This window comes from Schistocerca gregaria, chromosome 1 (genome assembly GCF_023897955.1).
Source record: "Schistocerca gregaria isolate iqSchGreg1 chromosome 1, iqSchGreg1.2, whole genome shotgun sequence".
Lineage (NCBI taxonomy): Eukaryota > Metazoa > Arthropoda > Insecta > Orthoptera > Acrididae > Schistocerca > Schistocerca gregaria.
In genome coordinates this window covers 224,274,033-224,301,855 of record NC_064920.1, presented here as the reverse complement: position 1 = coordinate 224,301,855, position 27,823 = coordinate 224,274,033, and positions in this window count along the sequence as shown.

The following is a 27,823-nucleotide window of genomic DNA, read 5'->3' as shown; positions in this document are numbered from 1 at the left end:
GCATATGTACGCTTTATCGGGCAACAACAAAGATAATGACTGTGGATAGTATCGTCAGAATGGAAATAATGAAGTCACTGTAAAAAAAGTCATAAATTTTGGCACTTATCTTGAATAGATTCCCACGTAGATATCGTCGAATTTGTTATGGCTCATCTTTTTGATTCTTGAGTGATTCCAGTTTGATTGCTAGAAGGTCCAGATCTGTATTTTAGCAATATTTGGAGACCTAACAAATGCGTTTTTCAGGAAATTCTTAATGATCAAACAATCCCAGATCAGAACAATGGCATGGTAGAAATAATTTTTGACTTGGTGTTCACGATCCACATTTTTAATAAACGTCTTGTAAATTCATATATACTTCATCTTAATTGTCACATCATCAAGAAAACAGGTTTGTATCAATCATCATATATTTAATTTCCACTTTAACCAAACACAAGACTTCACAGTTCTTTTACAAAGCGAAATAAGAAATTAACTTCTGCAAAGTGAAACAAAGACTTCTCTGTGCGCATTCGCGCCAAAACGGTTACAAGCAAGTCAAAGATTTGACAGTGTCACAGAAATGAACAAACACAAGAACCATATCACTGTAACATATCGATACACTGGAGTACCTATACATTAATAAAACCAAATATTAATATTGTCACAAAAATATGTCTGTTACTTCCCAGAAAGGTAGTACGATATTACTGGTATCGAGAACTGAGGTTAGGAGTGCCGTAATGGTCACGTAAATAAAGAACCATTACAATGGGTAGCCAGATATGCTCACAGAGCTTTTTTTAGAAGCATATGCAAATAACGAACCACCACCATTTTACTTTATACAGCACGTTTGAGAACCCGTCCAGTGCCAACTTCAAATCAATTTACAGAAATATAACAAACGCTTGTGGATAAAATTCTTCAAGCATCCCCTGCATTTTAGAAGGCGTGAGAAATACTCAGCTGCCACGATAGCAAAACTCCCCTCCACCTGGTGGCGTTTAGGAGTAGGGTGAAAGATACACAGGTGTTCACCGTCCGGGACAACGAGGGGGGGGGGGGGGGGGGGGGACGATGACGACTTTCCGTTGCGAACATACAGTGAGGTTTCTGTCCCATCTGCTGCTTTTTTAACTTTGTTCTTTAATGGTAAGTGTATCGTTTCTAACTTGGGCTGCTTTTCCTCTGTGCAGTTCACAATGCCGCAGCGTGAGTTTGCTTTTTGTAGTTTTGTGTGTGTGTGTGTGTGTGTGTGTGTGTGTGTGCGTGCGTGCGTGCGTGAGGGCGCTCCAGTGTCTTGTTCCATTTAATTCCAGTGCACCGTTTGTCCGCAGCTAGGTATTAACTTCCGTATAATGTACACGGCTCTGGTAGGCCAATATCAGATACGTTCTTTTTGCTACAGGCATTAATAAAGTCTTTTTTCTTGGGTTTATTTGATAAATATAACTTTTATTGTGTTCAGTGACGGCTGCAGGTAGGTGTACTCGATTCCTTGAAAGACACGATAAATAGGAAACTCACTGCCAGAAAACTACAAGATACTAACCTCTCTTGGCAGGTAGAGAGGTTCGAATTGGTTGTGCAAGGAATAAATTATATAAGTTTCCTTTAATTTACGTCTATGGTCACAATCTTTTCTGTTTAACAGATTACCGGTTTCGGTCTTTAATGACCATCCTCAGATCTGTCTCATAAAAACAAAGTCCTACTGCACTGCAGTAGTTTTACTGACAACATGACTCGTGCATGTCATGTGAGTTATATGTATTTGACGATGCTGGTGCAGATTCCGCATTTAACATTTGACAATGCCACTATGGCTGCAGTGCATTAGGACTTTGTTTTTATGAGACAGATCTGATGATGGTCATTAAAGACCGAAACCGGTAATCTGTTAAACAGAAAAGATTGTGACCACAGACGTAAATTAAAGGAAACTTATTACATATACGGGTCACTGTGTTTTTTCGCGACGATGTCGCAGCTTGAGAAAATAAATTATTTAATCATCATCACTGCGCTTGAATTGATTTCCCATGCATGACAACGTCTAGATTACCCTCCCCCCTCCCATTGCCTTCACCTACAACGACGCAATTCTCTTCTCTTTCAGCCTGTTACTGCTGTTCAGTAGAAGTGTTTAAGAGAAGACTATATCTTACGTGACGCTTTCACTCGAGGCTAGCTAATAGCAGTGCACGCTGGTTAGGATGCAGAAGGGGAAGAAAAATAGCAGCCTCCCGTGAGCTCCGCGTGCGGGGACGAGTCCCGGGCAAGATAAACGCGTGTTTAATCCGACGCTAAGCGCCAGAATCAGTGCGGCGGATAATCCAGTTTGCAGTTGGCCGGGCGCCGAGACGGCCGTCTAATTGTTGCGGTAATGCGTCTGCGCTAATGCGGCAGCCTCCTGGAGTAATTAGCCGACAGTAATTTATCCGAGCGCGGCGCGGCGGCCGCCGAAGCGCGCACTTTTTTTCGCCTCCTTTCATCCGAATATCCCGAGATGTTCGGCAGCGCCTAAAACTTACAGACCTTTGTCTGCTTCCAAACAAGTCTCGATAGTGCATTCGGCATTCAGCAGATTCTATCTGCCGAACTGACCGTCTTCGACTTGGTCAGGGTGACATTATGGTCGGTTCTGATGTAGTGGCGCTGTCTACGAATGTGACTGTCAAAGACTCTTTCGATCTAGTATCCCAGTTCTTTGTAAGTGACGTGGTCTACCAATTTAGGCAAATATATTAATATGGTATCCGTTCTTTGAGACATATTCATATACAGGGTGTCACAACTATCTTGTCCACCCAAAATATCTCTGGAACAAATAACAGCTATTGGAAAACGACTTTCACCGGTATCAATGTAGGGCTGGGGCCCATGAATGTACATATTTGGAAAAATTCTTAAACGAAAGCATATGTGTTCTTTTAACAAAAACTTATGATTTTTTAAAATGAACCTCCTATATTTTTTCTTCAGCAATCCATATCATTACAAAGCACATACACAATGGCGTTGATTGCATCGCAATATTCCCATTACATCCCGAGATATTGAGACGCGAAGTTGACGCTTGAAACACCCGACATGCGCTGCTAGCGCACGTCCTGAGGTTCAGGCGTGAACCCCATGCTCCCCGTAATGGGAATATTCCGATGCAATCAACGCCATTGTGTATGCGCTTTGTCATGCTATGGATTGCCGAAGAAAAAATATAGGAGGTCCATTTAAAAAAACATAAATTTGTGTTAAAAACACATATGCTTTCCTTTCAGAATGTTTCCAAATATGTACATTCATGGGCCCCAGCCCTACATTGATACCAGTGAAAGGCGTTTTCCAATAGCTATTATTGTTCCAGAGATATTTTGGGTGGACAAGATAGCTGGGACTCCCTGTATATAAGGCTTCTTCAGTGCGGATGCACTCACATTTTCGGGAATCGGTAAATTGACTACCGCGAGAAATGAGTAGAGTGGGCGGGAGCACAACAAATGTAGTGGGTGCAACAGTAAGTTGGAAACGTGGGTCTCACGGGGAGCGTGCCAGAGATAAGTCCCTGCAATCGCACTATCCTCTGTGTCCTTGATGGCTCAGTCAGATAGAGCGTCTGCCACGTAAGTAGAGATCCCGGGTTCGAGTTCCGGTAGGGGCACACATTTTCAACTGCCCATGTTGATAATTATCAACGCCTTAAGCAGCTAAAGGTCTGAATTTCATTCATATTGAGGCACACTCCTACGACTTCTTAATCTCTGTAGAACGGCGAGTATTACGAACATAAGGACGACGTTGCAGTCGGTAGGCAGCTTACTCCAGCTGTTGACAAACTCTTCGTGCAGAATTCTGACGATGTCGCCTTAGACACAGTGCCATTAAAGCCTAGTTGTTTCTTTCGATGTGTTAATGACACGATCATCATTTGGCACCACCAACGAGAGAAACATGATGTGTTCTTGGAGCACCTCAACAGCGTTAACATCCAGCCCACCATGGAGGTAGAAAAAGGCAATGCATTGCCCTTCCTCAACGTCCTCGTCTACCGCAAACGAAATGGACGCGTTGGCCATAACGTCTAAAGAAAACACATCCACACTGCACTGTACTTGCTCGCTATCAGTCGTAATCACCCGGCAAAGAAGCGCAATGTTTTACAGACGCTGATAACCTGAACCATAAGCTGACTCACCCACGCATGGTCTTTAAGAACAACTGGTATAATGTTAATCCAATAAATGGTTCAAATGGCTCTGAGCACTATGGGACTTAACATCTATGGTCTTCAGTCCCCTAGAACCTAGAACTACTTAAACCTAACTAACCTAAAGACAGCACACAACACCCAGCCATCACGAGGCAGAGAAAATCCCTGACCGCGCCGGGAATCGAACCCGGGAACCCGAGCGTGGGGAGCGAGAAAGCTACCGCACGACCACGAGATGCGGGCAATCCAATAAATGAAGTGATATCAAACAAGAATCATAATAAGACCATCGACTTGGAGCAGGAAGAGAAAATTGCTTCCCTGCCGTTCTGTGGCTCCTTGTGGGGCAAGAGTAGCCTCCTGTTGAAAAGACACAAAATCAAATCGATCTTCAGGCCTCCGACAAAAATCTGCGTCTTATACAGAGAATGGAGGAGGGGGCTGCGCTGATTACTGGTGATCTGCGGTACACTCACGCTTACAGACTCCTATTCCGGCTACCTGCATGACATCGCTTTTTATGTACTGACTTGCACACCGACCGCAGCCGACAAGGAGCTTTACGTACCTTCCTTGTCGTACCCTAGAGTGCGATTCAGTACGCCTTCCGCCGCGCCAGTCCGTACTATAAAATCGAAAGTAATAAATGTGTTTCCAGACAGCACTATTCAACTTACGCCCTGGAGCGTACGACAGCCACCCACACAACCTTCCGATCTCGGCCTTCTGCACATGTACCGTCTACAGATGGGGAGAATCGTTCATCCTTGGGTTCAAATGGTTCTGAGCACTATGGGCCTTAACATCTGTGGTAATCATTCCCCTAGAACTTAGAACTACTTAAACCTAACTAACCTAAGGACATCACACACATCTATGCCCGAGGCAGGATTCGAACCTGCGACCGTAGCGGTCACGCGGTTCCAGACTGAAGCGCCTAGAAACGCACGGCCACACAGGCCGGCGTTCATCCTTGGGAAGTAGTTCACTGGTGATCACTCTTTTTTAGGAACAGCTGATTTTTACTCTTTCACCCTTCATATGTTCATGAAAAACTGAAAATTTGTAGCATAGGTGACTGAAGATGGAAGGCGCCAAGAGGGGGCACTTGCCTCCCCTCTGGAGTACAGAGTTTTTATTTTTTACAGAATACTTGTACACTTTTGGAAGTAATTTTCGTGATTCTGCAAAAGCTCTTGTTTAGGCAACTGTACCGTTATGTGGCTGATCGCAGTGAAATAATATAAGTTGGCGCAAGAAAAACCCCGGCTTGAGTACAGACTGTTTACCATTTACGCACGATTTGTTGACCGCTACGACAAGGCTGTAGCCTTTCGCCCCTACTCTTCAATCTGTACATCGAGGAAGCAATGATGGAAATAAAAGGAAGGTTCAGGAGAGGAATTAAAATACAAGGTGAAAGGATATCAATGATACGATTCGCTGATGACATTGCTATCCTGAGTGAAAGTGAAGAAGAATTAAATGATCTGCTGAACGGAATGAACAGTCTAATGAGTACACAGTATGGTTTGAGAGTAAATCGGAGAAAGACGAAGGTAATGAGAAGTAGTAGAAATGAGGACAGCGAGAAACTTAACATCAGGATTGATGGTCACGAAGTCAATGAAGTAAAGGAATTCTGCTACCTAGGCAGTAAAATAACCAATGACGGACGGAGCAAGGAGGACATCAAAAGCAGACTCGCTATGGCAAAAAAGGCATTTCTGGCCAAGAGAAGTCTACTAATATCAAATACCGGCCTTAATTTGAGGAAGAAATTTCTGTGGATGTACGTCTGGAGTACAGCATTGTATGGTAGTGAAACATGGACTGTGGGAAAACCGGAACAGAAGAGAATCGAAGCATTTGAGATGTGGTGCTATAGACGAATGTTGAAAATTAGGTGGACTGATAAGGTAAGGAATGAGGAGGTTCTACGCAGAATCGGAGAGGAAAGGAATATGTGGAAAACACTGATAAGGAGAAGGGACAGGATGATAGGACATCTGCTAAGACATGAGGGAATGACTTCCATGGTACTAGAGGGAGCTGTAGAGGGCAAAAACTGTAGAGGAAGACAGAGATTGGAATACGCCAAGCAAATAATTGAGGACGTAGGTTGCAAGTGCTACTCTGAGCTGAAGAGGTTAGCACAGGAAAGGAATTCGTGGCGGGCCGCATCAAACCAGTCAGTAGACTGATGACAAAAAAAAAATATATCAAATACCGGCCTTAATTTGAGGAAGAAATTTCTGAGGATGTACGTCTGGAGTACAGCATTGTATGGTAGTGAAACATGGACTGTGGGAAAACCGGAACAGAAGAGAATCGAAGCATTTGAGATGTGGTGCTATAGACGAATGTTGAAAATTAGGTGGACTGATAAGGTAAGGAATGAGGAGGTTCTACGCAGAATCGGAGGGGAAAGGAATATGTGGAAAACACTGATAAGGAGAAGGGACAGGATGATAGGACATCTGCTAAGACATGAGGGAATGACTTCCATGGTACTAGAGGGAGCTGTAGAGGGCAAAAACTGTCGAGGAAGACAGAGATTGCAATACGTCAAGCAAATAATTGAGGACGTAGGTTGCAAGTGCTACTCTGAGCTGAAGAGGTTAGCACAGGAAAGGAATTCGTGGCGGGCCGCATCAAACCAGTCAGTTGACTGATGACAAAAAAATTAAAAAAATCGAGCAGAATAGATAAACATTTAATAACTAGGCAGTAAAGGAGTAACAAATATGCTTATGCAAACAACAAGTTCGAAAACAATAGATGACGATTGGTGGGCGACAATGAGCAGTCTAGTACTCGGGGCCGATTTTTCGTGCTCCGCCTTGAACCACTGAAATAATATTGTAGAGGTTATCGTATTCTCTTTACAAAATGTGACACCAGACACTCGATTATGGAGGGCGGGCTTCATTCGGTTGTAAGTCGGTCTGCCCTCCGTAACAATGGACATGCTGTTTTACCTTGGATCAAAAGAAGACGGAAAATGGCTACTCTTGTGTGCCGTGCCAATTCCTTTGCATGTGTAATTAAAAAAAAAAAAACTTGCCTTTTTATGTATTCTGCTGCTTATCGAAATAGTGAAGTAAGTTGATACGCCGTTTTATTACCCGAAAAGATCTATGTATTACATCCCACTTAATTTTTATGTTAAATACGCAGTTATAAAGCATATTTTAATTACCGGTCGTGGACGCTGAATAGAATACGAAAAGAACCAGTAGTCCAGTTCAGAAAAGGTTTGAAACAGATTCAGAATGGGCGTGCGCAGCGAACGAAAAGTACAGTTAACTCGATACTCAACTAACTGGGAGCAGTCGGCTGTGGAAGTGTGGCGAGTGGCCACGCGGAGAAGGACGAATCCAGCCGAGGGAGACAGAGACAGGAAAGGGACCGAGGTTGGAACGAGACCGACCGACGTGCCGCTGCGGGAACGAGACCGACCTTTTCCTGTTCCCAGGAAGTACAAGTAGAAATCCTGGACCGGAGAGAACTATGGAAGACCGTTCCTTAGAATTCGTTCCTCGCTCTTTCCGTTCACCTTGGTGAACCGTTCCTTTGGACCCGTCAGTTCGCGAACTACCCATCTCTTGTACCGTCACCACCTCAACTGCTCAGCCACCACACACACTAAAAACTGAGCCGAAGGATACCGCTAAAGAATTTTTGCATGTTTTCTGCCTGTAGGTTCTGCGGGAAGTGAAATTAAGACAGTTTTTCATTTGATGCACAATGTCTGGTATCCACATTGTAACATGGTTCTCTCAACGAACTGGAAATGCAAATGGTATGCCCAGAAATTGTTTTGTCCTTACGTGGGTCAATTAATAGATCAGCAAGAAGGAGAAACAGTCCACATCCCGTCGAAAACTTTGAAATGAGCACGTAAGGCGTTAGGTGAGGAGAGGACAATCAGAAGCGGCCATCCAGTCTTCTGGTCACCTCGACTGCCTTATATATACCTTGTAATTTTTACATGTGATACAAATTGAAGGATCAGGCTTCCTCAAGAAACTCTCACACTCTAGAACAGCTACAGCGGAATGTTCAAACGATGTTCCAACTGTTTCTCAGGCAGAGCTGCTACGGATTTATCACAGCATCGACTTCATTTCTACCATCTTCTATGATATTTTTCCCACCCTATGTAACTGATTACAAGCTTAATGCCTACCCTCAGATTTCAAGAGGAATATAATAATTCCAATCCCAAAGAAAGCAGGTGTTGACAGATGTGAAAATTACCGATCTACATCTTCGTGACAACTCTGCAATTCACATTTAAGTGCTTGGCAGAGGGTTCATCGACCACAATCATACTATCTCTCTACTATTCCACTCCCGAACAGCGAGCGGGAAAAACAAACACCTAAACCTTTCTGTTCGAGCTCTGATTTCTCTTATTTTATTTTGATGATCATTCCTATCTATGTAGGTTGGGCTCAACAAAATATTTTCGCATTCGGAAGAGAAAGTTGGTGACTGAAATTTCGTAAAAAGGTCTCGCCGCGACGAAAAACGTCTATGCTTTAATGACTTCCATCCCAACTCGTGTATCATATCTGCCACACTCTCCCCCCTATAACGTGATAATACAAAACGAGCTGCCCTTTTTTGCACCCTTTCGATGTCCTCCGTCAATCCAACCTGGTAAGGATCCCACACCGCGCAGCAATATTCTAACAGAGGACGAACGAGTGTAGTGTAAGCTGTCTCTTTAGTGGACTTGTTGCATCTTCTAAGTGTCCTGCCAATGAAACGCAACCTTTGGCTCGCCTTCCCGACAATATTATCTATGTGGTCCTTCCAACTGAAGTTGTTCGTAATTTTAACACCCAGGTACTTAGTTGAATTAACAGCCTTGAGAATTGTACTATTTATCGAGTAATCGAATTCCAACGGATTTCTTTTGGAACTCATGTGGATCATCCCACACTTTTCGTTAATTAGCGTCAACTGCCACCTGACACACCATACAGCAATCTTTTCCAAATCGCTTTGCAACTGATACTGGTCTTCGGATGACCTTACTAGACGGTAAATTACAGCATCATCTGCGAACAGTCTAAGAGAACTGCTCAGATTGTCACCCAGGTCATTTATATAGATCAGGAACAGTAGAGGTCCCAGGACGCTTCCCTGGGGAACACCTGATATCACTTCAGTTTTACTCGATGATTTGCCGTCTATTACTACGAACTGCGACCTTCCTGACAGGAAATCACGAATCCAGTCGCACAACTGAGACGATACCCCATAGCTCTGCAGCTTGATTAGAAGTCGCTTATGAGGAACGGTGTCAAAAGCTTTCCGGAAATCTAGAAATACGGAATCAACTTGAGATCCCCTGTCGATAGCGGCCATTACTTCGTGCGAATAAAGAGCTAGCTGCGTTGCACAAGAGCGATGTTTTCTGAAGCCATGCTGATTACTTGTCAATAGATCGTTCCCTTCGAGGTGATTCATAATGTTTGAATACAGTATATGCTCCAAAACCCTACTGCAAACCGACGTCAATACCGATCAGTTTAATAAGTCACGGCTGCAAAATACTAACACGAATTCATTACAGACGAATGGGAAAACTGGTAGAAGCCAACCTCGGAGAAGGTCAGTTTGGATTCCGTAGAAATCCGCTTCACCCAGCTGCCTTCTTATTTGCACATCACTCTAATAAAGGAAATTGACATCACTTAATAATTTTATATAGGCTGTGTATCCAGTTCGAAAGAAACACTGAGCGAACGTACGGCAAATTTGTATCATCCCGTTACCAAAACAGTTATTCAACACCGGTCTCGTAAGCGGCTCTCTATCGTACCGAAATGACGCTGGGAACCTTGCACGAAAGTAAGTGGGCTACACGTACCATGTTATTGAGGGTCATGTCCATCACTAATTACAGCGCTCACATTTATGTGGAAGAGCCCAACCCCGTTTCCGTAACGCGTGATTATTGGCCTTTCCTGAAAGTAAATAACGGATTTTCGAGTTCCACGAAGCACGTCACCTACATACAGTGGAGAATTTCACCTGACGTATGCTGGGCGACTTTCATCGCTCCATGAGCCGACAAAGCGATAATTGCTGTCCCGGCCAGAGAGAACGGGACTCCCTCGACACGCCAGCCTGCCTCCGTAAATTGTGGGAGAGAATTTTTATCAACTCTCCAACAGCGAACCAGCGCTTCGCAGACTCAGCTTTCCACAGGAAGTAAAAGACCAATAAATGTGGTATCGCGTTCTGTTATTAACGTCTCTTTGCCGACGGATCTTGATTAACGACGCGGCCGTTGTTACATTCTCCGTTTATGGCCACTTTGTCATTATAAGGCGGATGCAGGAGTAACTATCAAACAGAAAACGTCAACTACATTGCGTGGAGCGCTGTTTAGATGCAAATGGGTGCCCCGTTTCCTGAAACTGACACCTCTTCGTGTGAGGGGCAGCGCACAAATTACTCGGCATCATAAAAAAACTTTTCGTTCCTGTGGTTGAAATTGTTTAGAATAATCCGTCTGACTAGAAATAGTGAACTTTATTGAACGTTTCTTTAGTTCTTTTACGTCACAAGATTAAGGCCTAAGGCCGTCTTTTCTATCTAACCACTTTTTCTTGGAGATCAGACATTTCAAAGAAGATATAGTACGTGCGATGCACGAAACTAACAATAATAATAATAATAATAATAATAATTTACGTTGTGTGAAATCACAGCCTAAAAAAAAGAATCTACGCATAGCAATGTAAAACATAGCCACTTGAACATAATGTAAAATACTAGATAATAGTTTTGGACCAAATAACAGAGGATGAAGAATCATACTCAAAAATATACTAACACGCAGACTGAATAACGTACACACTCAGAAGAAGAGGAATCAAATCTTATGGACATTAGTCACAGAACGAACGGTAACAGCATCGAGAGTAAAATTCTTGCAGCCGTCAGTTGAAGAAGGGTGAAAAACAAAGTAGATAAAGGAATATGAAAATGACCCACGCAAATAGGCAAGACGAAAGGTAATACGAGAGGCCGGTAATAGTTCAGGAGTGCTGTACGAAAGGAAAACACACGATGTAAGGAGACATAAAATCCAAAGAAACAAGACACTTAATTCAGGAAAAGATTATGGAAAGAGAGAAAAACACACATTATAAAGGAATACATGATCAAAATCTGTCGTGGTAGAAAATAATTATAATAATAATAATTATTATTATTGTAATGGTGCATAACGTGAGCCATGTTGAAGTTACGTTAGGTAATTTTCTCATAAACATAACGTTCATATTGACAGGGAGTAATGGCATACGAACAGAAAAGAATGGCAGCAGCATATAAGAACGCAAATCTGTAGAACTGAGATATAGCGAGGGTTAATAGGGTAAAATTTGATGATGAGATGGAATGAAAATACAAAAGAAAACGAAACAGACAGGCGTGAGGGAAATTGGCAGTCTTTATGCAGTGTGAAAAAATATTGTTTCGCTATTAGACAGAAACAAGGCAAGTGGGATATGACAGCAAGGCAGGTACGCCGATGATGACAGCTAGGGCTTTCATCTGCTCTTGTATGTGGTGTTGTTTTAGATCAGACGCTGTGTGCAAGCTACTTCGTCCTACACTCGTATGACTGAAACGATAGAGGAGACAGAGAAAAGTTTAGTATCATGAGCACGAAAAACCGACATGCTGGACGTATAAGATCTTATGAGATTATCAGAGGTATTTGATATGGGGAGCTATTAAGGACACTAGTTGCAGAGAACAGGAGAGGGAAACAAAGCATGTAATAATCATGCCATTATTCTCGCGATTCCACTCTAAGTCAGTGTTACACACATATTTTTGCATACATACATAAATGTTCGCGAAATTCGCTTAACGCAATTTCCTGCTTGCGACTGCCAACTCTGCTGACGCAAAACAAACGGCGAACTCCAGCTGTCCTCAGAGATGATCACCGCAACTCTGATCACTGCCCCTCCGCCGGTTTTCTTCCCCGACAAAAAAGTCTCATGTATCACCCTGTTACGCACCGACTAAGTAAGTTACGATTCGTACTCTAACTTCCACCAAGACAGTCTGAACCTCACTCAGTGACGTCCTCAGGAATCCTAAGCTCTCACAAAGTCACCTCCGACCCTGAGAACAGCGAAGACCACTAACTATAATTTAGTTCTGCAGCTGAACTGTTTATGAGATCTTAATTTCTATAGTCGTTGGTTCTGCCCCAACTGCAGTATTGTAACCTATGCCCTGTATGGTCCATTCAGGTAACTTATGCCACGCTTGGTAGCCGCACGGTCTCGGCCCCCTGCCACGGTTCGTGTTGCTTCCCCCGTCTGAAGTTCGAGACGGGCATGGGCGTGTGTGACGTCCTTAGTGTAAGTCAGTTTAAGTTAGAATCAGTAGTGTGTAAGACTAGGGACCGATGACCTCAGCAGTTTGGTCCCATAGGAACTTACCACAAATTTCAAGTAACTTATGGGAATTCAGCCAGATTACGTCGTCGAAAACCACCGATATTTCGACAGATGGCCACCTTGTCGTTTTCAAGGCTAAACTACACGAAGTAAGCGCTATGCAAGTGAATTTAATAGCTCGGTTTTCAGAGCAATTCCAGAAAGATAACACACACACACACACACACACACACACACACACACACAGTGTAAGCGAGTATACTAGCGCCGTCACAAAATGAAATATGATCGATGCCAGAAGTTATCGACAGTCAAAAAAATTGTTCAAATGGCTCTGAACACTAGAACTTAGAACTACTTAAACCTAACTAACCTAAGTACAGCACACACATCCATGCCCGAATAGGATTCGAACCTGCGACCGTAGCGGTCGTGCGGTTCCAGACAGTAGCGCCTAAAACGGCTCTGCCACCGACAGTCAAAATTACTAGGTGAACAGGTGAGCGTTAACTCTGCCCTTCTGTTTTTTGACAAGGCAAAGAGTTCATGCTACCTCACCTGTTGCATAGAAATTTTCGCTAATGATAACTTATGGTGACTGTCATCTTTGGCCGTGTGGTGGCGTGGCGCTAATGTTTACAGCGTGAGTGCGCGCGTGCGCCTGCCTTCTAACAGAGATATTAAATTCATTTGCACAGCGCTTATTTACAGCAGCTTTGCCTCATAACAGGGTGTTCACCTGTCGAAATATCGGCTATTGTCGGCGACATCACCAAACTGCAATGCCGTGAGTTGTTTGAACATGCAAACGCCTGTAGAAACTCAGGTCTCACTGAAATATCAGTTCTGCATATTCCGGTGATTGCATATTACAGACATGTTCACTGTTTGGAGGTATCTGCACACAAACAGCGGTAAATGGTGTAGAAAACAGAGTAAACACAAAAAATGAAAGGAGCGTACTGCATCGTCCGAGGAAGTTCGGCCGCCAAGTGCATGTCTCATTTCAGGCCGCGCCTTTAGCGCCAATGATGAGCATGAAATGATGATGAGGACAACACAACACCCAGTCCACAAGCGGAGAAAATCTCACCCGGGCCCGCTTGCATGAGAGGCGAGCACATTGCCACCCAGCTAAGCAGGTGGACAGTAAATCACAATTACATTATTACTCTGCAACGAGCCACCGAAGCCAACCGATCCTATATACTAAAATCACTATGCTGATATTTCTGAACAACGGCTGAAATTTTGCCGGCTGAGTTGGAACTCTCATTTCATATGGTATATTGCCCGTCTTTCACTATAGCTTTTACCTCATCGTCTGACAAATTCAAGCATCTTGGAGCATCTAGCAGAAAGCGTCGGTTGCTCTTTAAGAATGTCTGCAAATGATGCAGCTGTGCCGGCCGCTGTGGCCGAGCAGTTCTAAGCGCTTCAGTCTGGAACCGCGCTGTTGCTATGGTCGCAGGTTCGAATCCTGCCTCGGGCATGGATGTGTGTGATGTTCTTAGGATAGGTTTAAGCAGTTCTAAGTCTAGGGGACTGATGACCTCAGATGTTAAGCCCCATAGTGCTTAGAGCCATTTGAACCATTTTGATACAGCTCTGTACAAGAAAGTAGCAACGCCAGAACGCAATATCGATTTGTAGAATTACCTGCAGAGGATTGATAAGTGGTACAAGATCTGGTAGTTGACCCTGAACATAAACAAATGTAACTTTTACGCATACATTGGAAAAGAAATCCACTATTGGACAGCTGCACTACTGATGTCAAAATCCTGGAAACAGTATCTACTGTACAATTTATAGGAGCCACTATGTAGAACGACCTTAAGTGGAATAGCTATATAAAACCAACATAAGTATAAGCACATGCCAGAGTGATAGTCATCGAAGGAAACGTAAGGAAATGTGACTCATCCACGAAGGAACTGTCTTACAAGGCACTTGTTCGACCGATTCTTGAGTATAGTTCATCAGTTACCAGGTAGAACTGAAAGAAGCGAGAGAGAAGATCCAACGAAGAGCGGAGCGTTTCGTCACGGAATCGTTTAGTCGGCGCGAGAGCGTTAGGGAGATGTTCAACAAACTCCAGAGGAAAAGTCACAAGAAAGACGATGTGCGTCACGGAATGGGTTTAGTATTCAAATTTCGAGAGAGTACTTTGCGGGAAGAGTCGGACAGCACATTATTTCCTGCCATATACATGTCACATAATGGTCACATCTATAAAATTCGAGATATCAGAGCTAAAACAAGGAAAACACAACACCCAGTCCATCGGCCGAGAAAACCTCCAACTCGGCCGAGAATGGAACCCGGGCCCGCTTGCATAGGAGGAGACGTTACCACCCAGCTAAGCAGGCGGGGGGGGGGGGGGGGGGGGAAGGGGGGGAAGGGGGGGAAGGAGGAGGGATCTGTTAATGGTACCCGAAATACCCTTCGCCACACACCGTTAGCTAGCTTTTCGAGTATGATGTAGTTGGAGATGTGCTGAACGCTGCTTCAATTTCCCAATCTTTTAATTTCTAATCTCGCCACTTCCAGGAATGATAGTGAGATGATGAGGACAACACAAACACGCAGTTTCCGGTCGGAGAAAATTCTCGACTAGGCCCGGAAGCGAACCCGGGACCCTGTGATCCAAAGGCAGTAACGCTAGCCACTAGACGACGAGTTGCGGACTTCGTGGTCGACAAATCCTATGAAGGTATCGTGATTTTTCACAAATTTTGCTTCCAGTACGAAGCACAAAGTCTGAATGGCTGCACAAAGGCAACTTGTAGCTGCTGCAAAATCCATCCTGGATCCCGTCGTATTGCTACCAGAACGGTAGAACAGGGGAGTAGCTTCCGATATTCACCAAGGTTCACGATCCTCCAGAACGTCGTCGGAGAAATGATTGGGTGCGACTGCTGTGGAGTTCCTCGCTCGTGATGAGCTTTCAGCCCGCCCCACGGCGTGCTGCTCACAATAGCGGCCACTCGCCTGGTTCTTCAGCGTACGGAAGGAAGGCAGCTCGTTGGGGGCCTGCAGAATTTACGGCCGCGGCGAGGGGCTTCCCTTTGTGGCCATGCGAAAACGCCGGGGGAAAAACCGAATGACGTATGTCTGCGGGAGTGCGGCTTATCTTGCCGGGGGCCAAACGAGCCAATCACGGCCGGCCATTGTCCAGCCTCTCCTAAATCACTCCGCGGCGCCACTGGCCTGCCGGGACCGCAGCTTCCACCTGAAGGCCGCCGGCTAATAATGGCTAATGATAATGACGGCGGACAGGCTAATCTGCAAAGGGCACCTTCACGAAACCGCCCCGGGAGGCCGACGGGGTGCGTAGGACAAGGGTATGAAAGGGCAAGCTGAACCTACATCATCCGTAACGGTTTCCGTTCGGTACGCAAACAGCCTGAGTCGGGCCTGCAGCTCCATAGACGGGAACGATGACCGTAGAACGCCGGGCATTTTCTCGTGATTATTAGCGGAATATACAGCATCGGCTCAGTAAGCACAGCCACTGACTTTTTCTAGTGATGAGTGGTGTTTCGATTTGTAAATTTACTCTACTGGCCATTAAAATTGCTACACCACGAAGATGACGTGCTAAGGACGCGAAATTTAACCGACAGGAAGAAAATGCTGTGATATGCAAATGATTAGCTTTTCAGAGCATTCACACAAGGTTAGCGTCGGTTGCACACCTACAACGCGCTGACATGAGGAGAGTTTCCAAACGCTTTCTCATACACAAACAACAGTTGATCTGCGTTGCCTGGTGAAACGTTGTTGTGATGCCTCGTGTAAGGAGGAGAAATGCGTACCATGACGTTTCTGACTTTGATAAAGTTCGGATTGTAGCCTATCACGATTGCGGTTTATCGTAGCGCGACATTGCTGCTCGCGTTGGTCGAGATCCAATGACTGTTAGCAGAATATGAAACCTGTGGATTCAGGAGGGTAATACGGAACGCTGTGCTGGATCCCTACGGCCTCGTATCACTAGCAGCCGAGTTGACAGGCATCTTATCCAGATGGCTGTAACGGATCGTGCAGCCACGTCTCGATCCCTGATTCAACAGATGGGGACGTTTGCAAGACAACAACCATCTGCACGACCAGTTCGACGACGTTTGCAGCAGCATGGACTATCAGCTCGGAGACCATGGGTGCGGTTACCCTTGACGCTACATCACACACAGGAGCGCCTGTTGATAGAGAAATATACTTCAGGGACTGTTTCACACCTAACAATAAAATAAAACTTTATGTGTGAGTTGAAAAGTCTCATCAGTTACCTACTAAATTATCTCTGATGCGTTATCCATCATTTGGTTTTGATTCTCTTGCAGTAGCCGAGTCTGCAAATTATTGGATTTGAAGTCCGACTATTACGCAAACAATTTTTTGTTATATAAACCCAAACACGTTTCTACCATCCTCAGAGGATAATTTTATTCAGTTCTTAATTTTCTTCATTGTTGGGAAGTGTAAAGAGTGTCGTTACAGAACCCAAGTCAGAGCTGAATAAAAGTAACCACTGAGGATGGGACAAATGTTCTAAAGCATGTGTGGGTTTATGGAAAAAAAACTGTTTGCATAACAGGTAGAGCTGAAATCCAATAATTATTATTTTGGTTCGTTTGTGAATTATCGATCCTAAAGTCTAGCGTAAATTCCCGGAGAAATAATGAAAAGCATTCCGTTTATTTTGTGTTGGATCTCTGTGCAATTTAGCAGCCTAATTATTTGAAAAGGTTACTTATTTAGATTCTTTCCCTTAGTAGTTCAGATCAACAAAACAAAAATCCTTTCGGTTTGGGTATTAATCACTTGATGGTTTGCAAAGCGAACTACAGTGAAGTTTATGCAACTAATTGCAAATTTTTATTCAATCATATCCAATCTCTGATTATTTTGTCAATATAGGAAAGTTGAAACCATTGTCAGTGTTTTTTTCTGGTATTTTTCTTCTTGCTGTTCTCTTGATTTATCTTACGTTATTTTACAATAAATTCTTCATTAGTGAAAAGGCATCGTTTTGGCTACTAATATTTCGCGGAGTAGGTTTCCATACTCTTCCTCAGGGTCATTTTCATAATCAGTAATGGCCGGTGGATTAAATTATGTTTGTCTATCACTTGTGATAATTATGGACTCAGATATTATGGTTCAAATGGCTCTGAGCACTATGGGACTTAACATCTGAGGTCATCAGTCCACTAAACTTAGAACTACTTAAACCTAACTAACCTAAGGACATCACACACATCCATGTCGGAGGCAGGATTCGAACCTGCGACTGTGGCGGTCGCGCGGATCCAGACTGAAATGCCTAGAAGCGCTCGGCCACAACGGCCGGCTCAGATATTATGTCCCCCACTGGAATCGATGTTTGGCCTCTGATAAAATTCTACTATTATCAGTGATAGTTGTTTAGTAAAAACTCCTGCACAGCACGAACGTCATTTGACTGTGTCTTAAATTAATGACACTGAAGTGCGAATTTACTAATGAGCCCAACGGTAAAGTATTGGTAAAAAAAATACAAGTCTTCATGAAATGTGGAAGACAAACTAGTCATCTGAAGTCACCGTAATCGCAATTACTAGAAATAACAGCATCGTATTCTTGCTTACGAACAGCACACCTATGATATCAGATGTTACAACCATGTTGTGAAAAAAATGTGTGACGCAAATGAGAATATTCTTCCCTGCATAAACCTACACGTAAAGCGTGAAACGGTATGATGCTCTGCGCGGTTAAAAAATGACGAGTTAATTCAGTGGACAGATAAGAAACGAATGTACTCGCGTCACGTCTCTCTTTGTGTATTATCTCAAAAAACGCAGCTAATTTTTCACATTCGCTGAGGACTGAGGACCATAATATTTTACTCTCAAACAGGCGACGAGAAATATGGCGCCATTGAGGATCAAAAGACATGAATCTTGATATCTGCTCTTGACATATGGCTGAAGCGTTCCATAGCGCTTAGTAGGCAGCAGAGACAATTGAGATACCACGTACATAGAGAGAGGGTTCCGACAGGGGACGAGTGATATAATGCCTTTAATCAGAAACTGCGCTGGCGTCCGAAGTATCTGTGCACACAGGCGCTAGATGGCGGTAAAAAGGCTGCTCCCTGCAACAAAAGCCCGGAAATCAATACGTTTTACACCTGCGTAACGAATTTAACTGAAGTGTAATTGGATTACGCCTCGTTCTGTATACCATAAAGAGAAGTGCCGATTGAGAGCGGAAGAGATAAAACGGATGCATGGAAAAAAAGTTTGAACAGCCGAGGAGAAGACAGGACAGGCCCGGGACAGAGTTTTCGGCTGTGGAAATGGGGAGGGAGTAGAGGGAAGGTGGCAGTTTGAAGGTCGATGTGCGACAGAGCGAGAGGAGGGCGAATAAAAGATGAGCCGCGAGTATGGAATCCCTTTCTTGAATTCCTATCGATAGGCACATTTATTTGTGACTGCAACTCTACAATCTGTGGCATCTTTCATCATTGTCACTAATCAACATAAGAGCTGATAAGTCTGTGTCTGTATGGTGCAGTATAGCAGACCGGGAAGGAAAGGAACCTTCCCTAATAAACAAAATTTACGATACCATTCAAATTTGAGCAAGAATTAAACTTTCCTTGAACTCGTTTCCATTGCCAAATTATCTAAAGTGTTTCTAAGGATACTTCTGAAGGTCGCTAACTCTTGAATACGACATTTCCAGTAACTATCGGTATTTACATACCGATAGTTCCGGCCACACGAAGAAACATGCTGAAAATTTACTTTTCACAAATTTATAAGAAAATCTAGATGAAAGCAAACTACATTACTAGCAGTTATTTTTAGCACTCATTTCTTATATTAGTCAAAATACATATTACAAATTATGTTTTTTATATTTGCAAATCAATATTACATTTTAAGATGAAACACGAAAACTCAGCATTTACAAATGTTCACACTTTTTCATTTACTACCTGTCTCAAAAACCTTTAACTAAAAAACAATGTAAAGGAACAGTCTCTAAATTAAATCTGAAATGTATTATAAAACAAGAAATCAATCTAGCATCATTTTGACTAACAGAATGTTCTAGAAAGGTCGATAAATTCTATTGCTCTATATTATCGTTTGGACGAGGCCAGCTGTGCCAGTAGTAACCCTGCTAGTTTTATGCGAACACTTGTGACGTTCTTTGGAGATACATAAAGACGTCGAAGCATAACGAGTTCTTTAAGACACGAATTTTGACGTCAGATCGTGATGTTATGGAAAACGAGTTTATATAACAAGGGAAGATCAATAAACAACATGGTTAAATAGAAAAATGAAGATTCTAAGCATTCAAGCGACACTGGACATTGAAGACGATAAGACAATAGGTCCGTTTCATTTACTTGCTTGTGACGCTTTTACTTTTGCACGTATAAATACACCAGCGTGTGGTTTGATTACTGCATCGACGAAATATAAACTAACAAAGATAAATAGCGTCACATCAGTAACTGTAATTATGACATGTTACAAGCTAGTTTTGGCAAGTTTCGTATGACATAAAGTGATTATATTGCAATACTAGGTTTTCTATGACGCTCATCCTTTATGCGAGTATTATTAAAGTTTTATGTATTTACACAGGGTAAAAAGTATTTAAAACGACAAACTCTGGGAGGTTCTAGGGGACATCAAAACAAATACGTTTCCCTAATGTCATTTTTTCCTATGAGGAGTATTTAAACCGGTAGAGGAATATTTCTCTGGCGGCAAATTAACTAAAACAACAAACACTTTTCCATTTTTTTTATGGTCAAGAGACAACACATTGACACAACCCAATTCCAATTACAGTCGCTTTTCAAAAATGCCTCCATTGACACGTAAGCAAAGGTTACACCGTTGGATCATGTTCTGTCTGACACGGGCAAGAACCCCAGGAGTATCCTGAATTGTTCCTGCTGCTACTACTATTCGGGCAACCAGCTCCTCTTCTGATGCAACAGGAGTTGCATAAACAAGGTTGCGCATCTCTCCCCACACAAAAAAGTCCAGAGGGACATAGCTGGGGATCGAGCAGGCCATGGTACAGAACCACCTCTGACAATCCACGTTTCTGGGAACCGTCGGTCCAGAAATAGACGCACACGACGACTGAAATGTGCCGGCGCCCCGTCATGTTGGATCCACATGCGTTGTCTTGTAGGGAGCGGGACGTCTTTCAGAAATTCTGGCAATGCCTGGGTGGATAATCAACTGGTTCCAGGTTGTGGACACGCTGTAAGCGGAATTGACGTTACAACTGCTCTCGAAGAACTGTTCTTACATTCGTCTGATTCGTCCCCATGTTACGTGTAATTACACGACAGCTTCCTCAAATTGGAGCGTTCTTACCGTGTGTCGGCCTCCCTGTCCAGATAATCTGCTAAATGAACCGGTCCAACGCAAACGTTGGTACGCAGCAGCAAAGGTCGTATCATGCGGTATACGGCGATTAGGATATTGTTGATAAACCCGCTGCACAGCTTGCCCCAACCACATCAATGTACTCACTCCAGGTGTATCGCTCCATTAGTAAACAGAGACAATGCACTACTATACTGGTGGACAGAAGCTGCCTACAACTTAAGAGCGTAATACGCCCTCTAACAACTGAAGATCGTAATACAGCCTCTAACAACTGAAGAGCATTATACGGTCTCCAACGGTTTAAATAATCCTCATAGGGAAAAATGACATTAGGGAAAAATATACTCCTGGAAATGGAAAAAAGAACACATTGACACCGGTGTGTCAGACCCACCATACTTGCTCCGGACACTGCGAGAGGGCTGTACAAGCAATGATCACACGCACGGCACAGCGGACACACCAGGAACCGCGGTGTTGGCCGTCGAATGGCGCTAGCTGCGCAGCATTTGTGCACCGCCGCCGTCAGTGTCAGCCAGTTTGCCGTGGCATACGGAGCTCCATCGCAGTCTTTAACACTGGTAGCATGCCGCGACCGTGTGGACGTGAACCGTATGTGCAGTTGACGGACTTTGAGCGAGGGCGTATAGTGGGCATGCGGGAGGCCGGGTGGACGTACCGCCGAATTTCTCAACACGTGGGGCGTGAGATCTCCACAGTACATCGATGTTGTCGCCAGTGGTCGCCGGAAGGTGCACGTGCCCGTCGACCTGGGACCGGACCGCAGCGACGCACGGATGCACGCCAAGACCGTAGGATCCTACGCAGTGCCGTAGGGGACCGCACCGCCACTTCCCAGCAAATTAGGGACACTGTTGCTAATGAGGTATCGGCGAGGACCATTCGCAACCGTCTCCATGAAGCTGGGCTACGGTCCCGCACACCGTTAGGCCGTCTTCCGCTCACGGCCCAACATCGTGCAGCCCGCCTCCAGTGGTGTCGCGACAGGCGTGAATGGAGGGACGAATGAAGACGTGTCGTCTTCAGCGATGAGAGTCGCTTCTGCCTTGGTGCCAATGATGGTCGTATGCGTGTTTGGCGCCGGGCAGGTGAGCGCCACAATCAGGACAGCATACGACCGATGCACGGAGGGCCAACACCCGGCATCATGGTGTGGGGAGCGATCTCCTACACTGGCCGTACACCTCTGGTGATCGTCGAGGGGACACTGCATAGTCCACGGTACATCCAAACCGTCATCGAACCCATCGTTCTACCATTCCTAGACCGGCAAGGGAACTTGCTGTTCCAACAGGACAATGCACGTCCCATGTATCCCGTGCCACCCAACGTGCTCTAGAAGGTGTAAGTCAATTACCCTGGCCAGCAAGATCTCCGGATCTGTCCCCCATTGAGCATGTTTGGGACTGGATGAAGCGTCGTCTCACGCGGTCTGCACGTCCAGCACGAACGCTGGTCCAACTGAGGCGCCAGGTGGAAATGTCATGGCAAGCCATTCCACAGGACTACATCCAGCATCTCTACGATCGTCTCCATGGGAGAATAGCAGCCTGCATTGCTGCGTGTATATACACGGTACTAGTGCCGACATTGTGCATGCTCTGTTGCCTGTGTCTATGTGCTTGTGGTTCTGTCAGTGTGATCATGTGATGTATCTGACCCCAGGAATGTGTCAATAAAGTTTCCCCTTCCTGGGACAATGAATTCACGGTGTTCTTATTTCAATTTCCAGGAGTGTATTTGTTTTCATGTCCCCTACAACCTCCCAGAGTCTGTCGGTTTAAATACTTTTCACCCTGTATGTATATCACTATATGCATATGCATTTCATATTTACTTTGTAGTATAAACAGTCCGAGAAGAGATCCAATATCAACCGAAATCGGCTAGTGGATACTAAACAAATAATACCACACCTGGTGTACGTATTATGAAATACTTGCAATATTTTTAAATTTGCTGTTTCCGTTACGTATACTGTGCGCATGTCATATCTGGCATACAACTTTTAGTAGAGTATATTCGGTTACATATATTCGGAAAAGAGCCGTAACGATGCGTACCGACCTTTTGAAATTCGAAACCAATGTTACAGTACACGCTCGTTTTCCCAGTATATGCTACAGAGGTGCCGCACAATTGTCAGAACGGCGCGCACCGGAGTGAAGTGAAGTTCTCGACTTGTACAACAGAGCGTTTTGCACGAGTGCTGTCGTCTGTCGCCGCGTGTGATGTTAAAAGTGTAAAGAGGGGGCGCCTTTGTGCTGGCGAGAATGCGTTTCCAGCAAGAGTCTCTTCCTTCGGTTGTTACCAGATTGGTAATGCAAGATTTCTTTGCAATCTTCAAACTCTGTTTGTCGAATCAAGCGACGTAGCGTTTCCTGTCAAAACTGGTAATTGGCTTATGGGATTACAAACACAGTTATTGAACCTCATACTGTCAAACCCCTCGCAACTGCACACAACTTAGTGACAGGCTTCATTTCTGACGGAAACTATTTTTGTCTGCATCGCAAGTTTGTATGGAATCATTCACGTCATCTGACTCACCGAAATTCTTAGATATTTGAGTCTAAGACACTCTTTTTCCGTAAGCGTATGACTTCTATAGATAATAATATAATTTCGGCCATTGCATGAACGCCTAACTGGCAGATTTTGAGATAATCTTTCACGTACAGAAGAAAAAGGAAAGGCAACTGGATGAGATACCTATGAGATTCTACAGGGTGTTACAAAAAGGTACGGCCAAACTTTCAGGAAACATTCCTCAAACACAAATAAAGAAAAGATGTTATGCGGACATGTGCCCGGAAACGCTTAATTTCCTTGTCAGAGCTCATTTTAGTTTCGTCAGTATGTTCTTCCACCTACACTCAACGGAGCACGTTATCATGATTTCATACGGGACACTCTAACTGTGCTGCTAGAACTGTGCCTTTACAAGTACGACACAACATGTGGTTCATGCACGATGGAGCTCCTGCACATTTCAGTCGAAGTGTTCGTACGCTTCTCAACAACAGATTCGGTGACCGATGGATTGGTAGAGGCGGACCAATTCCATGGCCTCCACGCTCTCCTGACCTCAACCCTCTTGACTTTCATTTATGGGGTCATTTGAAAGCTCTTGTCTACGCAACCCCGATACCAAATGTAGTGACTCTTCGTGCTCGTATTGTGGACGGCTGTGATGCAATACGTCATTCTCCAGGGCTGCATCAGCGCATCAGGGATTCCATGCGACGGAGGGTGGATGCATGTATCCTCGCCAATGGAGGACATTTTGAACATTTCCTGTAACAAAGTGTTTGAAGTCACGCTGGCACGTTCTGTTGCTGTGCGTTTCCATTCCATGATTATTGTGATTTGAAGAGAAGTAATAAAATGAGCTCCAACACGGAAAGTAAGCGTTTACGGACACATGTCCACATAACATATTTTCTTTATTTGTGTGTGAGGAATGTTTCCTGAAAGTTTGGCCGCACCTTTTTGTAACACCCTGTATAGAGATTGTGCGAAAGAACTTGCTCTACTTTTAGCAGTAGTTTATTGCAGTTCTCTGGAGGAATGATGGCTGCGTAGTGATTGCAAAAAGTCAGAGGTGATTCTCATTTACAAGAAAGTTCGGTGGACGAATGTACGTAATTGTTATTTTGTCGTACAATTATGCAAAGTCTTTTTACTCAAATACTATGTAGTTTTTGGAGAGTGAAAATCTGCTTTACAAGTATCAACTTGGGTTCCGAAATGAGCGATCTTGCGAACCACAGCCCCGATCGTCCATTATTCCTAAGCTGGAACTCGGGAACTGATTTCAAATCATGGGCTCCTCTGTCCTAGCAAGAAAACTTACTCACTACGCAGTTCAATAATTTCCATTTATCCTTCCATTATTATTTACCAGTTCTAATACGATGATGCCCAAAATGCTGCAAACCCATAGGCTGCCTCTAATTGGTTAATATTGTGTCAAGGTCCGTGATATACATCACTAAAAATACAGAAATATTTTGTTTCAGGATGCACGTAATAAAAACGCAATCACGTTTAAAAATAAAGTGCGCTGTTCATTGCAGACTTACCTGAGAACCTAATTCGTTTTTCTTAGCACTAGATTGCATGGTAAAAATGCCTTCAGCTTCCATTGAAATTTATAAACGCCAAGTATCGCTGTTGCTCAATGAAACAAATTTAATGAGAGTGGACTGTGAACACCAATCGAAAACTTTTACGCATCGAATTACGACTACATTCTGTGTGCGAAGCTGTATTGTGAATCGGCATTGTGCTCTCCATATTCACTGTTGAACATCAAGTACCATTTCCTATCCCCTAACTGGCAACCGCTCCAATATTTACACGCAACCCAGAAATATTCAAATTTATAAACCAGCACGGCTCTCAAATGAAGAGTTGTACTCAACCAATTCAACGGTAATCATTTCAATAATGTTGGTACTAGGAAGGAAACTAACGAAATCAACACTTGTTTTCATAGGAACAATTTCTGGACGAATCGTAATGGTGGACGAACATTCTCTTATTGATAATCCAGTAATGAAACTGAAAATGAAGGGGTCACATTGTTCTTATTTACCATAAGGAAATTTTCAGACGTTGGAAGCTGATGAAACTATAGTGGTAGTAAAAAGCAACAGTGGGCAACTCAAGGGCGATCGTTGTTGACAAACCGTGTTCGTAGTAATGAATTATATTTCAGAAACATTAAAGCTGACATCATTATGGAGATTTCTTTAAAAATCACAGTGCTTATTTGGCATAACCTACTGACGATGTCATTTTCTTAAGAACCTGCGAAAATGACCAATCTGCTGTCTGTGAGGCTATATTCAACATAAATGGCATCCCAAGTCACATAACACAAAGCTAAATACAGAATCCTTTATCACCAAGCAGCATCCAAAATTTATTTATTTCCGTATCGGCTAGCAAGTGTTATAACTTCATTGTCAATATAACAATTCGTTGAATTACGAGTTCTAAACCTCGTGCATGATAGTGAAGAAAACGAGCTGGAGGTGGAACTGGGCTTTATGAGGACCATAATAGAAGCTGGACGTAAGGCTAATAATCTCTCTGCCATTGGGATGGCCAACTCTCGAAACAAGGTGCGTCAAAAGACAAATGCAAACCTCCACATGTATCCTCTTCTGTATTTGCTGCTAAGCACCTCATTCCTCAAGAAAACAAAATGAAGATTCTTGTCTTCAGATGACCTAAAGTCATTATTCGAATCCGAGATCACTATCAGTAGTTACGATACTTTCCATCTCGACAGATTTTTTTTTATATTTTAAAATTCATGCATCTCAATGCGTTTCGACAAAAGGCATCATCAGATTCGGTTGGGTAGCAAAGAAACAAAGGACAGGTAGTTATGTACACGGACATCATTGTACATATGAAAGAAACTCACCATGTAAAAAGATCCTCGTTGCACTGTATCTCGTCAAAGTGACATGAACAAACTTGCCACGAATTAGTATTCTTTAGTGAAGCAGACCGCCTTAACTAAAACGTCTGTGGCCGTAAGGTGGCTTTAATGCAATACGCTTTCCTCGTCAAAGCTCTTCTCTTAATTGTCCCTCGAACAATAATGCATTCTTTTTCTATAAGCGCTGTTTGTATAGGGTGATTACATTGTGAGAAGCCGTGTCGTGTGTGTGTAAATTAATGATATGAATGCAGGCTGACCCCTAATGCACGTCGGCTACCCTACTCGCGGACGGACGATGAAGCTTATGCTAAGCCCAGTCACCCCAGATCTAGTGAAACAGGGCGTTCTCATGAAGCTGATGATTACTGTACTGTTTGCGGGTTGGATAACACCCCTACTATGTTTGCTGTGGCCACAGCACTTCAGCTTGTACCTGAGATAACACGTTACTATCATTTGCGAAGGTGAAACTTCTCTCCACTAATTAACAGAGGCTGCTCTGCTTAAATGTTAATTTATTGACGTTAAACCAAAAGAAATGGTCACTGAAAAACAACTGTTGCTATGGGATTGATTCTAATATGAAAAGAAAAATGCTTGGGTCACCACCAGCCAGATATTGCAGGAAAGTTGCGTCTTTTCACTGAAGGTGATTGGCAAAACATGAAACTCCCCAAGAGCTTATAAAACGTGGTCAGTGAGAACTCTATAAAGAAATGAAAAACAAAGAACAAACAGGAGGAAAACAGGGCTATAATCGAAGACAAAACGTAAGTAAATTAGAATCGCGAGACCGAAAGAGTGCAAGGAAACATGTTGAAAAGATAGCGAGGTGCATTTCAACTACGCAACAACGTGAATGACTACCCGAAGAATTACACACCGATAGAAGCATGTGGAAAGTTCTGCGAGAGATGTCTCACCTATCGCACTTCTCAGATGATTGTCAACGTGAAGTTCGTGTACTTGACCAACTAGAGTTGCCATCTCACAAAACACTCGCGTAACGTACGTGGTTAGAAGGCCTGGTGTGCACCCATTAGCGAAATTCGTATAAGTCCCAGAACTGCGAACATAGCGCCAGTGCAGTGCCGGCTCCAGACCAAGGAGTGTTGACTGTTCCAAGCATAGAACAAGAGTGTGTCAACAGCACGAAAGCTCAACCAGGAAAGCTTTTTCGAACCTCCCTTAACTTCCCTCGTAAACTTTGTTGTGGTGCTACGCCAATCGTAGCTCATGGCGCGAACGTCCTCTCAGTGACAGAAATATA